Raw genomic sequence first — 18,822 nt, 5'->3', positions numbered from 1 at the left:
CATCAACACCAGATCATCTCCGGCCCCAAACACCATGTACAAAAAAATTACGAATAAATTAAATAATACCGGTATTATTCAACCCAAGAATCACAATCGGGAAGTACGTACTGTAAACTTACAACATAAAATGTACGAAAAACTACCCGTGCAAAACAATGTGGCAACAGAAATGAACGGACCGGTACCCTACGAAAATGACGACCGTCAAAATAATGGGCCGGACGTTGTTCCTCATGTCCCGCAAATAAAACCCAAAAGACATAAATGGACACGTGAGGAATACATTTCTATCCTACACGCTTACTTTACAGCAGTGCTCTACCCAAAGAATGAAAATACAACAACACATACATACAAAATATGGAAGAAAAATAACATAAATAAAGACCTGGATACAACAATGAGCCCTAATAAACTAGCAAATATACGGAGATATATTCTCAACACAAAAAAAAAAAAATATCAGAAATAGAAATAGAACATTTAAAAGAAAAAATACATCAGGAAAATGTAGATAGAAGCCACACAACAATGCCAAATAATATAAACACTGAAACAGTAAAACACGAAGACAAACGTAGCATTTCCAACAAAAACGATGTAAACAAAAAACAACGAACCCAGACCGTAAGGATACATAATAATACACGACAAACAGCAAGCCAAAATACGACAAAAAAACATACGGATGAGATAGAAAGCGACACAAATCTAAAACCTGGAAACAACGAAGGGGAGCCTAATGATTATGATAATATAAAAAGTAGAATAATCAAAGAATTGAAAACCACAGAGCTCAAAATGGACCACCGACCATACCTCCCAAAAATCAAAATAGACAAAACAACAACATCAATTATAAACAACATAAACCTAGCCGTCACAGAACTAATAGCCACTGAAACAAAAAGCGATATCACTGAGCTAAATGACTTAGTATATGCAGCAGCCACTGCAGCCACAAAAGAAGCTGGATACTCCCTCAAACCCATCCAAACAGGAGTACCACCACCCAAACAAACCCTGTGGATAAATAACATCCAAACGAAATTACAAAAAATCAGAAAAGATCTGTCGATTCTTAATGAAATCAGTAGACAATCAACGCTACTGAGCAACAAACAAAAATACTCCGCAAATATAACACCACAGAAAAAGATTTACCTGAGATAAAAGAAAAGCTGAAGCAAGATATCCTTGCCAAAGAACAAAGGATCCGCCGGTACGAGAAACGCCAACGTTTCTTTGAACAAAACAAACAGTTCAACTCCAACCCCAAAAAGTTCTACCAAGAACTTGGCAAAAATAAAATAGAAATCACTGCAGCAACAACGGCAGAAGAAGTGGATGAATTCTGGAGAGAAATATGGTCGGCGAACGAACAACCAAAAAAAAGGAGTATTGAAGCAACAAACTCAGCATCTGAGCAACTTTGGACTCCCATAACAACTGAAGAGGTCACCCAGGCACTGCAAAGACTAAGCATCTAGAAGACACCTGGGCATGACAAGATCCCCAACTTCTGGTTGAAATATCTAACAGGAATGCACAAAAAGCTGGCTGAAAATTTTAACAACATACTGGCAGAGCCAGAGACAATGCCTGAATGGCTCACGAAAGGGAAAACCATCTTAATTCCCAAATCAAATGAGACAGCAAAACCAGAAAACTACAGACCTATAACCTGTCTCCCTACAATGTATAAAGCATTTACTGCAGTGATATCGCAAAGATTGAACAAGCACCTGGACGAAAACAACCTGTTTCCAGAAAAGCAGAAAGGATGCCGCAAAGGCTCATATGGCTGTAAAGATCAACTAATGATCAATAAAGCCATAACTGAAGACAGCCACAGAAAGAAGAAAGGCCTCAATATGGCCTGGATCGACTACAAAAAGGCGTTTGATAGCATCCCCCACACATGGATTCTCGAAACACTAGCCATGAACCAAGTTGCACAAACAATCATAAAATTCATAGAGCACTCTATGAATAAATGGCAAACTGCTACAGCTCCAAACAAAAGAGGAACTTGTGAAAACCAAAGCCATCCCCATTAAAAGAGGAATATTCCAGGGAGATACGCTCTCTCCACTCCTTTTCTGCTTGGCACTATCACCTCTATCGGATATGCTAAACAGAACTGGATGCGGATATAAATGTTACGGCAAAAAGATCAGCCACCTTTTATATATGGATGACTTAAAACTATACGCTACAAATGACAAACAGCTGGAAACACTACTAAAGACAGTTCATGGATTTACCAAAGAAATAGATATGAAATTTGGATTAGAGAAATGCGCCAAAGTAACCATGAAAAAAGGAAAACTAATTAAGAGTAGCAACATCACACTAGATAAAACCAATGAAATAAAAGAATTAGACCAAAGCCAAACTTACAAATACTTAGGAATTCATGAACTAGATAAGACACAACACACACAAATGAAAGAGAAAATAAAAAAAAGAATATTATAGACGAGTTAGATCAATACTGAAAACAGAGCTCAATGCTAAAAACAAGATAATAGGTATCAACACTTTAGCTGTCCCAGTTATAAGTTACAGCTACAATATCCTTAACTGGACACTAAATGACCTGACCAAAATAGATAGGAAAACAAGAAAAATAATGACAGGATCTAGGATGCATCACCCAAAATCTGACATAGAAAGGCTATATATACAACGTATAGATGGTTGTAGAGGCCTTATACAGCTGGAAAACTACTATAAAATAACCACCATAGGACTGCAAAAATATCTACTTCAGAAGGAAGGAAAACTGATACAAATAGCGGCAAAACACGAGCAAAACAAAAAACTGTTCTTAGTATTTAAAGAAGCTGACAAATACAAACAAGAAATCATACCACCTAACAAATATGAAGAAAAAGAAGAAGAAGAAGATGAAGAAACAACAAAAGCTATAAAACAAATGAAATCCAAACTAAAAACAGAATAGCAACGAACCATGATAAAACGATGGCAAGAAAAGCCCCTTCATGGCAAATACTGGACTAAACTAAATGCAAAAGAAATAGACAAAGAAAAATCAAACAATGGTTGAGAAGCTCAAGACTCAAAGCAGAGACAGAATGATTTTTAATTGGGGTACCAGAAATTACCAAAAACATGTAATGAAAAGAAATATAACAAGTAACTGCAGAATACGTGGAGATGGACAAGAAACAATAAATCATATTATCTCTGGCTGCCCAGTCCTGGCTAAGAAGGAATATATTCACAGATACGACAGAGTTGGGACATATATATACACTGGAAACTATGCCAGCATTATGGAATAACAACAGAAAAAAGATGGTATAGGCACACACCAGAAAAGGTCACAGAAAACGAGAAAGCAACCATACTCTGGGATATGCCAATACACACAGATAGAGAAATTAAGGCCAACAGACCAGATATAGTTGTCAGAGATCATGAAGAAAAAAATGTTTTCTAATTAATGTATCAATACCAGCGGATGACAACGTGTCTCTAAAAGAAATGGAGAAACTTTCAAAATACAAAGACCTGGAAATAGAAGTAACCAGAATGTGGAATCTAAAAACAGAAACAATTCCTATTATAATAGGTGCATTAGGCATGATAAAAAATATTCAGACTAATACATAACAAAAACACCAGGACTTACAAACACATATAACATACAGAAAATTGCACTACTAGGCACTGCACACATCCTACGCAGAACACTTTCCATACAATAACCATTAGAGCATCACAACAAATCACAGCACATACCCAAGGCACACAGAGCTGCGCTCGGTAGTGAAGTGAAAGCACGATATATTAAATATACTACTGAATAATAATAATAATAATAATAATAATAATAACAATAATAATAATAATAATAATAATAACAACAACAACAACAACAACAATAATAATAATAATAATAATAATTATAATAATAATAATAATAATAATCCAATTTGACCTTAAAACAACAACAATTTGAACTAGCTTACAAAACAACCACAATTGCACTGGCCAAATATCTTAAAATAACGAATGACTGGATGCTAAAGCTCGTGGAAAATCACGAGAGACGAAAGAAGCTTCACTCTATCATAAAGGAAAGCCAAAATTTTGCTATTGATCTCGTGCAGGATACCCAAACTGAACAACCCGAGGGAAGTACGGCAACTATTGTTGCAAAGAAGGTGAAAATAATGGCAACGAAAAAAGCGCACGAGCAATTGGCTGATAGGTGGGAGGAGAAACCTCTGCACGGCAAATATGTGGCCCGTAGCAAACAAGCTGATGTTGACCAGAAGCAAACCTATCAGTGGCTATGGAGCTCAGGACTAAAAGCAGAGAGCGAAGGTTTCATCCTGGCTGCTCAAGATCAAAGCCTATTAACCCGGAACTACCAGGCCAATGTGATGAAAAATGGAGCAGACCCAAAATGCCGATTCTGCAACGACATGATTGAAACAGTGGACCACCTAATCTCTGGATGTAAAGTCTTAGCACCAGTGGAGTATAAATTAAGACATGACAGAGTTGGCCAATATCTCCACTGGCTAATAAGTCGGCATTACAATATCAAATCTGCCGACAAATCACCACCCTGAAGCTGTAACTGAAGGAGAAAATGTAACGATTCTGTGGGACTTTCCAGTACATACAGACCGAACCATCAAAGCCAATAAACCGGATATTGTTGTGAAAGACCAAAACAATAAAGTTTGCTTATTGATCGACATGAGCATCCCCTGTGATCATAATATCTCGGCGAATGAGTTTGAGAAGCGCAGAAAATATAAAGACCTACTCATTGAAATTGAGAAAATGTGGCATCTCAAGGCGGTTACAATACCAGTGATCGTAGGAGCACTAGGAATGATCAAGAAGGGAACCGAAAATTATATGAGAATGATCCCTGGCTTACCATCCCTGCAAGAAGTGCAAAAGATTGTCTTAACTGGTACATCACACGTATTGAGAAGAGCATTGTCGATGTGAGAACTGTTGCTGCTCATGTATTTTAATTTAACTTTTTAAAAAAATGAACGAATTAGTGAGTTTAGTTTAATGGCCTACCAATGTATACTATGAGTTTCTTTGCCCTAGGAGTCGGGAAGACACTCGGCAAGAAATGGAAGCAAATTTAAAAGAAGAGGAAAAAAAAGATAATAATAATAATAATAATAATAATAATAATAATAAGGCAGAGGCTCTCATGGCTTCTGATCTTAACTGATTGGAAGTGTTATCATGTACATTGTTTTGTCTTGGTATAAAAGATGGGCTACAGCAAATATTCTGCTCAATACCACAGATTTGCTTGTCAGTTGTTTGACCTTAACCAGTTGAGCATGTCCCTTAGTGGCTGACGATATGTGCATCTCTGATCATGAGCAGAAGTAGTGGGGGAGCATCATAGCCATGTGTTGAGAGGGATTCTTTGGGGTTTTGAATAGTTCACCTCTGGAAACATGGGTGGTTCTTTCAACATCCTTAAACAACCCTTAGTCAGGGACCGTTTGAGCGGGATGGGCTACTCAACCTGAAGAAAATTCTAACTGGGCCCCACCTGCAAGGTCATGTGCTGTTTATCTTGATATGAGATCACCATGTCGCGCACATATGGTTGTGATGCATGTGCCTGGTGTACCTTTATCAGACGGGTAGTCATGATGGGTATATTGGGCTTCGTATATTTTACCCCAGTGTCACTTTGATGGCATGAACTGCTCTCTCACTCAATAATAATAATAATAATAATAATAATAATAATAATAATAATAATAATAATAATAATAATATCATCACTACGTGTGTATATGAGAGAAAGAAAGAGAGAGAGAGAGAGAGAAAACAACTGAAATATCACTAAGAGAGAAGAAACGAGGGAGAAGAAGAGAGTTACAGTATAGGAAATTAAACATTTGGAAAAACAGGACTGTTCTTTAGGAGAAAACAACAAAATTGAATAATAATAATGATAAGAAGAAGAAGAAGAAGAAGAAAAAAAGATGAGGAAGATGAAGAAAAAGGAGAGGAAGAAGAAGAAAAGAGGAGGAAGATGAAGAGCAACAACAATTATTATATATTGATTTCTTTCATTGGGATTGAGCCAAATATTTATAGGGATGGATGTTGATAGAATCGATCGCAGTAGTTACTTTATCGATTACAGAGGGACACGAGGCAATGTTGATACGCCGCTGGGATGTATGTGTGTGTGTGTGCGTTATATTTTGAACGTAAAGTAATGAAATTAAATACTTCTCGTAATTGCAATGCAAAATAATCTTAATTCGATTATGGCTTAGCGGGCGAGTAATCGCATCTCTGGAGATGAAAACATGGTTTAATATTTGCGTCTTTCAGGCCTGGGACGGTGACTTCATTAAAATCGTTAGAGCAGCGGAGAAAATATTTCGGATATTTAGTTGCACAGAATTAGCAGGTGCAACTAAACGTCTGAGGGAAAGCCCTGTCGTTGCCGTTCCAGTTTTCAACGTTCCTCGTTCGAACTCCACCGAAATCAAGTTTGTTTGTTTTATCTTTTCAGGGACAATGAATGAAGCAGCAAGGCTTTCTTGCAGTAATTCGTTCCGGCTCTTGATTTCTAGTTCAAACTCCGCTTCTTTTCATCTAAGAAATGAGTCTTTCAACCGCTTCCACCGTCAAGAAGAAAAAGCAAGAAAAAAAAACAAAGCAAAAACTTTGAAACCCCTTAAGCAAGGACTCACATAACTAACTGGCCCTTCGTCAGTTACGATCACGAGTGCTCCAGATGATACGATCAACGGAACCACCTGCCCGTGAAATTAACGTGCAAGTGGCTGAGCTCTTCACAGACACGTGTACCCTTAACGCAGCCCACAGGGAAATTCAGCATGGCACAGTGTGACAAGGCTGGCCCTTTGAATTACAGACACAACTCATTTTAGCCAGCTGAGTGGACAAGAGCAACGTGAAATAAAGAGTCTTGCTCAAGGTCGTACAACTCACCACTGAGTATCGAACTCTCGACCTTACGATCCTGAGCCTAATACCGAAGACACTAAGCCACGTGCTTTCACTATGAACAAACGTATTTTCAGATTATCAGAAAACGCGGGAAATTTCAAGAACTTGCAATCTCTACCCCCACCCACTCTCTTTGTTTCTCTCTCTCTTTCTCTTTCTTTCTCTCGCTGTCTTTTTCTCTGTCTGTCTGTCTCTGTCTCTCTTTCTCTCTCTCTTTCTCAATCACTTTCTCGTTGCATATCTCTATACTCTCAGTTAAAAGACCATTGCGTTTAACTTTGCTTTCACCCAATTAGGGCTTATTAAATAAGTCCCAGTCGAGTTTTAAGGTATTGGCGCCGAAATAACGGACAATTTCTTCTGATCAAGAATGCCTTGTATTCCCACCTGTGAAAAAATCGGTATTTTAAAGCAATAATGTTGGGTTGGTACATAATAATTATTGCGGCTTTTTTTCAGCAAATTTTATTCAACAAAAACAATAACAATATTTAACAAAAACATCTTTAAATGACGGTCTGCCAAGCAAATGGGAAGCAGTAATTGAAGTAGATGCTGAATGTGCACCGGAATAATCATTTAAAGATGTTTTTGTTACATGTTATTGTTTTTGTTGAATAAAATTTGTTGAATAAAAGCCGCAATAATTATGCAAACAGCCCAATACAGTTCTGATCTGTTTGATTTCTGATCCTCAACAAGTGTCATGTTCGGAGATATATATTTAATACTGGACTAGATACGTCCTCAGACGGTAAAGAAACGAAAAAAAAAAAAAAAAGTGGTGCTAAGTACTTAACTGGTATTTTATTGTATCGACCTGGTAGGAATGAAAAGAGAACGAGGCCTTGGCGCGATTTCTACTCAGAACATAAAGAAACCAAAGAAATGGCGCTAAGCATTTTTGTGCGACACACTCATGATTCTGCCAGCATTCCATCGTACAGTAAAGGTTAGTGAAACTAAATGCCGACCTAACTCTGTTGACAATTCCACTGATCCGTTCCATGCTAATTATAAGTGCATTATCGGCTGTTTCTAACTATTCCTTGCAAACACTACATCATATATGTTTGTGTGCGTTGACGTTTGACTGGCACGAAACGATGTAATATATCTCTATTATTCACATCCGGTGAACCGTCTCTATCAGGTTGTGGAAACTCCTGAAGACGGTCATCAGGACATTTGGAAAATGGTTTTTCCCTTTTATTCAAACGAAGAACAGTTGTGTTCTAATAACCATTCTTCTTTATCTTCTTTCTCCTATATCTAATCCTTTGTCTCCATTTCCCAATCAATAAATCTATCTATCTATCTATCTATCTATCTATCTATCTATCTATCTATCTATCTATCTATCTATCTATCTATCTATCTCTCTCTCTCTCTCTCTCTCTCTCTATATATATATATATATATATATATATATATATATATATATATATATGTCTGTCTGTCAATCTATACGTCCGTCAGTCTGTCTGTCGTCCATCCATCTCTCCCTCTTTCATAAATATGTAAATCTGTATATCACTCATTCTCTGTCTCTATTTTTACTTTTTCACACACGTGGTCACACAATGAACCAACTTCTGTATCTATCCAGTCAGCTATCTCTCTCTCTCTCTCTCTCTCTCTCTCTATCTATCTTTCTGATTGTCTCTCTCTCTCTATTTCTATCATTATCTCTCTCCCTTTCTCTCTCACTCATACATGCGCGCTTACGCACAGTGACACACATAAAGTTCTTATATCTGCACATGTACCCATACACACACACACACAAATATATATATATACATACACGCACGTGCGCGCACATACACACGAACGCACACACACAAACCCACCCACACATACACACCCACACACACACAAACAAACAAGTATTTTGCATTTATTCACAGTGAAACAATATTTGTCAACATGCTCTTTCTCTTACTTTGACTGTCTGACTTTCCCTCCCTCCCTCTCATCCTCTCTCTCTCTCTCTCTCTCTCTCTCTCTCACACACATTTATTCTGCATTCATACACAACCAAACATTATCTGCCATGCTCTTTTTCTCCACCTCCACTCTCTCTCTCTCCCGGTAAGTGAGCTAGTGCTTTGATGTGTGAATGTATGTGGTGACTGAGTGTTGTATGTGTTGGGGAAGAGAGAGAGAGGAGGAGAGAGAAAGAAAAAGAGAGAGATAGAAAAAGAAAGAGAGAGAGAGAAAGAGAGAGAGAGAGAGAGAGAGATTTCCACCAACTCGAAATATAATTTATCTTCTTGACAGCATAAAACGTCTGCCATTATTTGGAAGCCATTTATTGCTCTGGCAACGTTATGGCTTTCCTACCGGAATCTCACTCCATCTTTTAATGTCTCTGCTATAAAAAGTATCAGCACTAAACAGACCAGCATCCTAAATTCGAGCGGCTATTCCATTTTCTAGCAATACCAAGCAAATGTCCTTTAATACATTGCTGCAGCATAGGCGCAAGCGTGGTTGTGTGGTTATGATGATCGCATTGCAGCGACGTGCTTTCAGTTTCAGTCCCACATTGGGAAAGTGGTTTCTACTATGGTCGCAGGGCCACTGATGCTTTGTGAGTGGGTTTGATGGCGGAAATTGGGTGCAATTTGTCGTATTTACATACATACATTATAAAACGGCGAGCCGGCAAAATTGTTACCACCCTGCAAAAAATGCTTTCCGCTTTTGTTTTTAAACATTCTGAATTCGAATGCCATCTAGGTCAACATTCTCTTTCATCCACTCGGGGCCGGTAGGCGCGGGAGTGGCTGTGTGGTAAGTAGCTTGCTTACCTCATTGCGCATGTGCGAATTAGAGTTGTGTTTGACACCGAAGATGTAAGACGTGTTTTTGAAAGCCGTCTTAAATTGAAGACTTTTGAAACTCAGCCGTAAGGTAAAAGTTTTTGGGGTCTAGTGGGGACCTGTTGTATGTCGCAAATTATTTTTACAAACAAGAAGTCCTTACTAGACTCTAGTCTGCCTGAGGCTGAGTGAAAATATTATTCACATAATTGTGAAAATTATTGGTTTGGTGGGCGTATCCTGCCAAAATTTTTGTTTGAAAATAGTGTTGTTCCTGTTAAGGAGTACCTAGAAGAAAATTGGAATGATTTTTTAACTGTTATACAGTTGTGTTAAATTTTGGCCTATAGTACCAAGTGGCCTTTGCTGTGTTCTGAACTGTTGCTCTCTCTTCTTCTATCTTTGATTTAAAACGATAAAAAACTTTATCGAACTGTTAATTTTTTCTCTCTCTTCCTTTTGTTTGGACTTTTTACCTTTTCCTTCTTTTTCTTTTATTATTTTATATTTTAACAACTGAATTTTTGGACTCTTTAAAAAAAAACATTGCAAATAGCAATGAAAAGTTGGTGGAGTTGGAAATTACACCACCCAAAAAATGGTTAAAAGAACTTGGGAGTAAGACGGTGGTTTTGAGGACCTACTTTAGGACCCTCGACGCCATTGTCGTTTTCAAAAAGGATGTAATCGAAAGAGAGCTGGCAGAATTTAAGCCGGCGATTAAGTTTATCACTCGGGGGTGGGGGTGTCAATTACGCAACCGAATGGTTGCTGTTTGACTCCCCAGAAGTGGCCTGTGAATTTGCAAGTCAGTCCCTGGAGGGTAATGAAATTTTGCTTCTTCCCACTTATTGTGGGAAGAGTTTGACGAGGGCTTGGGTTTGCTGCTTGCCACCCGGAGATGAGCCCCAGTGGATTGGAGATAGGGTCTGGGTGGCAGTAACACCAAGCTCCTCAGCGTAAATATTCTGCCTGCGGCTGACTGGGAGGGGTCAAAAGCTGCTTTGACCCTATGGACCCAGTCAGCCGAAAGTCTGGTATTTCCAGACTTTTTGAGAATGACCGGGTCTATGTATCCGGTGTTTCTTGAGGGACGCCCCCACAAGTGTCATCGGTGTTTGAAACCTGGCCATACAAAAAATAACTGTTCTCAAGGGCAAAGCAAAGTCCCGGAGCGGTTGACGGAGACCTCTGTAGAGGAGGGAATGAAGGCGGCCGAAAAGACGGAGGACTCCTCAAAGAAGAGCCGCAAAAGGAAGAAGGAGAGCAATAATGGGTGATCACCGAAGAATCCTGGGGATGAGGGAGGGAAGGTGAATCTTCAGGTCACGGAGAAGACTCGCCCACCCCCAGTCGAGAAGAAAAAAAAGAGGAAGAGGAGGAGAAACGAGACATTGCCGGCAGTCGGAGACATGACGCCGGAGTGTCACAGAGCCTCGTCGGTTGTGCCACCGGAGAGGGGAGAGACACCATTGGCGGGAGTTGTGCCGCCAACGGTAGAATTGACCGACCCAGATCCGGTGTACCAGAAACTGTTGGAAAAGATAGTGAAAGAACACTATGAGGGAATACCTTTGGTCTTCACACAGGACCCCGAATGGCCTCCGTAGATAGCTGTGGAGGTCGTAACCTTGCGCCTGTTTATGATGCTGGACGGACTAAAAGAAGAATATCGCTCGTGGCCGGGTAACGCCAACTCAGACCCCGCCGTGATTTTAAACGAAGCATGGGCTATGGCGCAGTACACAGAAACAAGCGATTATAAGGTGGAAAATTGACAAGAGGTTGAAAAGCCTGAGTGTTATAATGTGTAAGAGGCCCAGCACCTCATTTGTAAAAGGACTAGTGTTAATTGTATATTGAATATTTGTAATGCACTATTAAGTCCAAAAACTGTAAAAACTATTGTGAGAGGTTCAATACTTCGCTTTGTTTATTCTCTCTTTTCTCTTTTACTCTTTTACTTGTTTCAGTCATTTGACTGCGGCCATGCTGGAGCACCGCCTTTAATCGAGCGACTCGACCCCGGGACTTATTCTTTTGTAAGCCCAGTACTTATTCTATCGGTCTCTTTTGCCGAACCGCTAAGTAACGGGGACATAAACACACCAGCATCGGTTGTCAAGCAATGCTAGGGGGACAAACACACTCACACAAACACACACACGCATATATATATATATATATATATACATATATACGACAGGCTTCTTTCAGTTTCCGTCTTCCAAATCCACTCACAAGGCTTTGGTCGGCCCGAGGCTATAGTAGAAGACACTTGCCCAAGGTGCCACGCAGTGGGACTGAACCCGGAACCATGTGGCTGGTAAACAAGCTACTTACCACACAGCCACCCCTGCGCCTAAAAAAAGAACAATGTTTTAGAGAAGAAGAAATTCGGCGGGCGTTTTTGTCTTCTCTCATCAATATCATCCTTACTTCATCATTCACCTCATCAATATATATGTCCAGCCCGCAGCTACACTTTGTAATGCCTTTATGGCAACTTCTTATAAAATAAAGTAGCTTGCTTACCAACCACATGATTCTAGGTTCAGTCCCACTGCGTGGCACCTTAGGCAAGTGTCTTCTATCTGTCTTCTATCTGTCGTATATATATATATATATATACCGGAGTAAACACATAAATGTGAAACAAGGTGGAAAAAAGAGTACTCAAATACCAGTGGTAGAGTAATATGCTTTATTTAAAGCAGCAGAAAATTCAACAAAATCTGTTACTCTTAGTTTCTCGTTGCCGTTCATCAGACAGTTTTTGGTAGAATCTAGCAAAAACTGTCTGATGAACGGCAACGAGAAACTCAGAGTAACAGATTTTGTTGAATTTTCTGCTGCTTTAAATAAATATATATATATATATATATATATTATATATATATATATATATATATATATATATATATATATAGTTAATTCAAACATGAACAAAGAGAAAACACAACAAGGCCAGGAATTTCGAAGAGGGGGGCAGTCGATTACATCGATCTTAGTGCTCAACTGCTACTTATTTTATCGATCCCGAAAGGGACGGGCAGAATTTGAACTGGGAACGTAAAGACAGACGAAAAGCCGCTCAGCAGTTTGTCCGGCGTGCTAACGATTCCTCCAGCTCACCGACTTCGATAATGGATAATTAGCATTTCTTTAAATGATCCTTCCCACTGGGAAATAGAAGATGAAGTCAACTCCAAAAAGTAAAACCCCAAAGTGAATATAATTAAAGTGTCCAGAGCGGCGGTCAACTGCTAATTTAGCCTGAGTCCTCGTTTTATACATGGAATGACATATTTAAATCCAGCAAACTTGTCCGTTGATAATTTTCTTTAATCCGATATTGTAGGAAGGTGAAGGTCAGGGTCAAGTGAAGATCACATTCGAATAATAAAATCGATAAAGCCGTCTGCATTTACAGATTTATTGTTAAATTTATGTTAACTCTTAAGCAATAGCTTCTGATATGATACGGCGTTTCTTTAACGCTTCAACCATTGATCTAGAAGCATCCGAATTAATCATATTATTGACGTCATTGTGGAGCAAATCTAATTAACAACTCTCGCATAATTACAAGAGTCTCCAGGCTGGAATGTCAGCATTCCAAGTTTCTTCACATCAACACTAATAAGTTTCGATGCTCTTCGCACAAAGATATGGAAGAATAACCATGAGCTAATTTCTTAAACCGAATTTCGATTCTCCTTTAATTAAATGACCGTTTGTTTACTTCATCCATTTAAGGCGCTGAACCGGCAAAATCGTCACCAAGTCGTATAAGATGTTGAGCAGTCTTTCTTTTGGCTCTTAATGTTCTGAGTTCAAATTCCACTGAGATCGTCTTCGTCTTTCATCTTCTCGGAATTGGTAAAATAAAGTATCAGTCAAATGCTGGGGGGCAATGTAATGGATTCCCATACTCTCCTCAAATACTGCTGGCTTTGAAACCTGTGACGGACTGGCGTTTCGTTCAGGGCTGGAGTGTTGGGATCTTGGTCACTAAAACGCCATGGAAACCGGGTCACCAGCCATATGTGTCGTAGGTTTCGAGAAAAGAAAAATTCATTATTTCGTCCGTCATTGTCGACGATGACCAAAGACATCCCACGGGAGAACAAGATTGGGCAAGGTGTATCTAGCTGTGTTCAATGAGTCCAATGCATGCTTGGAAGGATCTTCTGCAGGTCTTACACAGATGATTTGTTGAGACTGAAGGCAAGGAGTTGCCTCATGACTTCTGTTGTTCTCGTTGTTTCCTGGCAATCCTGTTCTGTCTTTAGCTGGTGGCACCTCCAATGACGCAGCTTCGCCAGGCAGGGCGAGCTTGTGCTTGCATTTCCTAGGTATCAGGGTTGATCTCAAAGCTCTTCAGTGAGGCTTTCTGTGTGTCCTCGAAGAGGTCTTTCGCATGTCAGGCATTCGAACAAGGTGACCAGCCCACTTGACTTGTGCTAAATGTGACACCAAAGTCACGAAGCAAAAATGGGACAGGAAGAACAAACATCGACGTTGTGATCTTAAAGGCTTATCTATATTACCCCACTGTATCCAACTCACATTAATAAATTTCAGATATTGGGTCAGCAAAAAGCTCCTAATATTAATTATTTGTTGGTTCACAATTCGACTTTCTCCAGACATATCTGCTTGCCTCATGTGTGAATTAATCTATCACGATAGTTATCAGTGTTTTTTTTTATACACATGACAGTCCATGTTTGTCTGCTTTATGTTTATACCTGTTCAGATGTCTACGATGAGGCACTGGAGAAGTCAGCAGGTAGTTATACACAAACTACATTTGTGGGAACCAACTCACGGGAGACGCAGTAGAGGAAGACCTGTTTGAACAGTCATCGATCACCTCTCAGATGATACAAACCTATGTCAGGAACAGTACACTCCGAGCAAATGGAAAATTGGGAATCGGGGAAATATTTTATCAGGAATGTTCGATTATCGCTGCAATGATTGATTGTCTTCTTATACTGATGCAACCTGATACAGCAATCAAAAATTATTAAGCATTAACGAACTTTATACGTAAATACGTATCAAAAAATGTCTCGCAGTGTGGTGTTGTAAATACAAGTGATAGTCAATACATTCTGGGTAATTGAGCATTGCGGGTGATAGCTAGGGCGCGATTTTCGGTACAAGCAGAACTTTTGATGATTACCAGCCTGTGTTATCACAGATGAAGCCGTGATACGCGTAGATATGGTTCATAGTTGAGCGTGTCGTGTTATCCATGATGAGTGAGTAATGAATCGGCGATAAACGAAGCCATGTGTATGTGGTTACATATTTCTCCTCGGGTGCCAAGTTCAAGTCCTGCTTAAGTAATCCTTTAGATATCAATAAAATATTTACATAATGAATAACTAAAGTGGTGGTGGTGGTAGTAGTGATGGTGGTGGTGGGGGGGAAGTGATATAGTCAACTCAAAACTTTGAGATGATGTTCCAGCATAACCACAATCCAATAAAAAAAAACAGTTATATATATATATATATATATAGACAGATAGACAGATAGATAGATAGATAGATAGATAGATAGATAGATAGATAGATAGATAGATAGATAGATAGATAGATAGATAGATAGCTACATGGCTAGCTACTACACATTCTTTATTTTCTCTCCTTGTTTCTTTCTGTGTTCCTTTCCGTGGAAGATCATAGGCTCAAAACGTTAAAGACTTTTTCACTTCCCGAGCATTATACTAATACATCTGTTTGTTGTCTACACCACCTGTCTTTGTCCTTTGTTTTTTTTTTGTGAATTGTCCCTATATATATATATATATATACACATATGTATATATTTGTTCCGCTATGTAAGGAATCAATAATGTGTTACGAAGGAATTCCTTAAATCTCAATGAATTGTTTCTGTATCGATTGCCATTCGTAATAATAATAATAATAATAATAATAATAATAATAATAATAATAATAAGAAGAAGAAGAAGAAGAAGAAGAAGAAGACAAAAACAAACCAGAAACAACGAGGAAAACGTATTAGGTTTTATATTAATTAGTAATTATTAGATAATGAGATAATTATGGTGATAGACATTTGTGCGTGTGAGAGCTATTATTATTATTATTGTTATTATTATTATTATTATTATTATTATTATTATTATTATTATTATTATTATATATTATTATTATTATTATTATTCAGGAAACAATGTCGGAATCTACCTGATCAATAAAAGTAATGGTCGACATAAACTTTGAGGGGAAAAAAGGTAATTTCTAATACATAAAATAAAATACGCGCGCGCGCACACTCACACACAAATACAAATGCATACATAATCATGTATGTCTGTGCGTGTGTAGAATAATCTGTCTGCCAGTCTATCTATCTATCTATCTATCTATCTATCTATCTATCTATCTATCTATCTATCTATCTATCTGTATGCATGTGTGTGTGTGCGTGCGTGCGTATGTGTGCGTGTGTGTGTGTGTGTGTGTGAAGTGATATTTTATTGTTACTTCCATTACTCGATAATCATTATTGGCCCCAGGATGACAAAAAATTACAGAAACAATTTATCAGCTACAGTCGCACTCGTCTAACAAGTTGACAGCTATCATGTTTGTATGTATGTATGTATGTATGTATGTTGTATGTATGTATGTATGTATGTATGTGTGTGTGTGTATGTGTATGTATGTATGGATGGATGGATTTATGTATGTATGTGTGTATGTATTTATAGGTGTATGTATTATGCATATATGTATTTAAATGTTTGTGTATGTACGTGTGTATGCATTTATGTACGAATTTATGCTAGCATGTATGTATGTAAGTATATATGTACGTATATATGAGTTTACGTATGAGTGTATGTATGTATGTATGTATGTATGTATATATGAATGTATGGCCTGCATGCGTTTATATACATTTGTGTATGTATATATTTGTGTGTGTATGCCTCTGTGTTTGTTACCCCCATCGCTTGATAACTGGTATTGGTTTGTTTACGTCCCTATAACATTAGCTCTTCGATAAAAGAGAGCGATAGAATATGTACAAAGGTTGATTTTTTCAGCTAAACTCTTCAAGGCGGTGCTCTAGTATGGCTACAGTTGAGTGACTGAAGCGAATAAAAAAGATAAAGATTAAAAGAAAGAACATTAAACCCTAAAGCCGTCTCTCCACACGGTTTAAAAAAAAACTGACGAAATCATGACGGATAACAATAATCTATCCACTGATAGATTAATCTTATCCACTTATTCTGGATTCTAAGGTAGACGATGTTTGCTGATTATGCAGCATTAGTGGTGGTGGCCACCTTGGAATCAGAAGTCTTTTAATCTTTTTCTTTAATTCTGTATCGTTTGTTTGAGTAACAAAAATAAAAAAAGAAACATCAACAAATATATAGGTGTTGGAGTGGCTGTGTGGTAAGAAGCTTGCTTACGAACCACATGGTTCTGGGTTCAGTTCCACTGCGTGGCATCTTGGGCGAGTGCCTTCTATTATAGCCTCAGGCCGACCAAAGCCTTGTGAGTGGATTTGGTAGACGGAAACTAAAAGAAGCCCGTCGTATATATGTGTATATAGATATGTTTGTGTGTCTGTGTCTGTCCCCTCAAGATCGCGATGCAAGTGTGTTTACGTCCCCATAACTTAGCGGTTCGGCAAAGAGACCGATGGAATAAAGTACTAGGCTTACAAAGAATAAGTCTTGGGTCGATTTTCTCGACTAAAGGCGATGCTCCAGCATGGCCGCAGTCAAATGACTGAAACAAGTAAAATAGTAAAGAGTAAATGGACAGATAAGACGCATAAATATTGGGTTGGTGCATAATTATTGCGGCTTTTTTTGTTTTTTCAACAAATTTAATTCAACAAAAACAATAACAACATGTAACAAAAACATATTTAAACGATTATTTCGGAGCATATTGACCATCTACTTCAATCACTGCTTCCTATTTGCTTGGCAGACGGTCAGACCGTCATTAGAAGATGTTTTTGTTAAATATTGTTATTGTTTTTGTTGAATAAAATTTGTTGGAAAAAAAGCCGCAATAATTATGCACCAACCCAATACATTAATTTTAGACAAACAAGTATCGGTTGTCGTAGCGATTCGGCGAAAGAAACCGATAGAATACCTAGTTTTAAAAATGAGTACCGGGGTCGAATCGTTTGATAAAAATTCTTCAAAGCGGTACATCGGCATAACTGCAGTCTAATGACTGAGACAGGTAAAGCAAAAGTAAAAATAGATAAATACAGTTGTATCCAATAGCATACGACATGGATTCTTGATTTCATTGGCTACTCTTTACTCATTATTTACATTATTTACATTTGATGGATATTTGCCCTCATCTTGTTTGTTAACACAACATTTCGGCTGATATACCCTCCAGCCTTCATCAGGTGTCTTGGGGAAATTTCGAACCTGGGTTTTTATTCCTAAGTTATTTTTCGATGTTGTTGTTGTTATTATTATTATTATTATTATTATTATTATTATTATTATTATTATTATTATATTATTATTATATTATTATTGATTATTATTATTATTATTATTAGATTATTATATTATTATTATTATTATTATTATATTTATTATATTTTTTTAGCGTGCTTTCACTTCACTACCGAGCGCAGCTCTGTGTGCCTTGGGTATGTGCTGTGATTGTTGTGATGCTCTGATGGTTATTGTATGAAAGTGTTCTGCGTAATTATTATTATTATTATTATTATTATTTATTATTATATTTTATTATTATTATTATTCAGGTCACTGCTTGGAATCGAACTCGGAATCTTGGGGTTAGTAGCCCGCGCTATTAACCACTACGCCATATACCTGTGGGAATATGGCGTAGTGGTTCGATTCCAGGCATTGAATAGAATAATAATAATAATGATAATAATAATAATAATAATAATAATAGAGAGG

The sequence above is a fragment of the Octopus sinensis genome, linkage group LG6 (assembly GCF_006345805.1).
Source record: "Octopus sinensis linkage group LG6, ASM634580v1, whole genome shotgun sequence".
NCBI lineage: Eukaryota > Metazoa > Mollusca > Cephalopoda > Octopoda > Octopodidae > Octopus > Octopus sinensis.
This window is presented reverse-complemented; position numbering follows the sequence as displayed.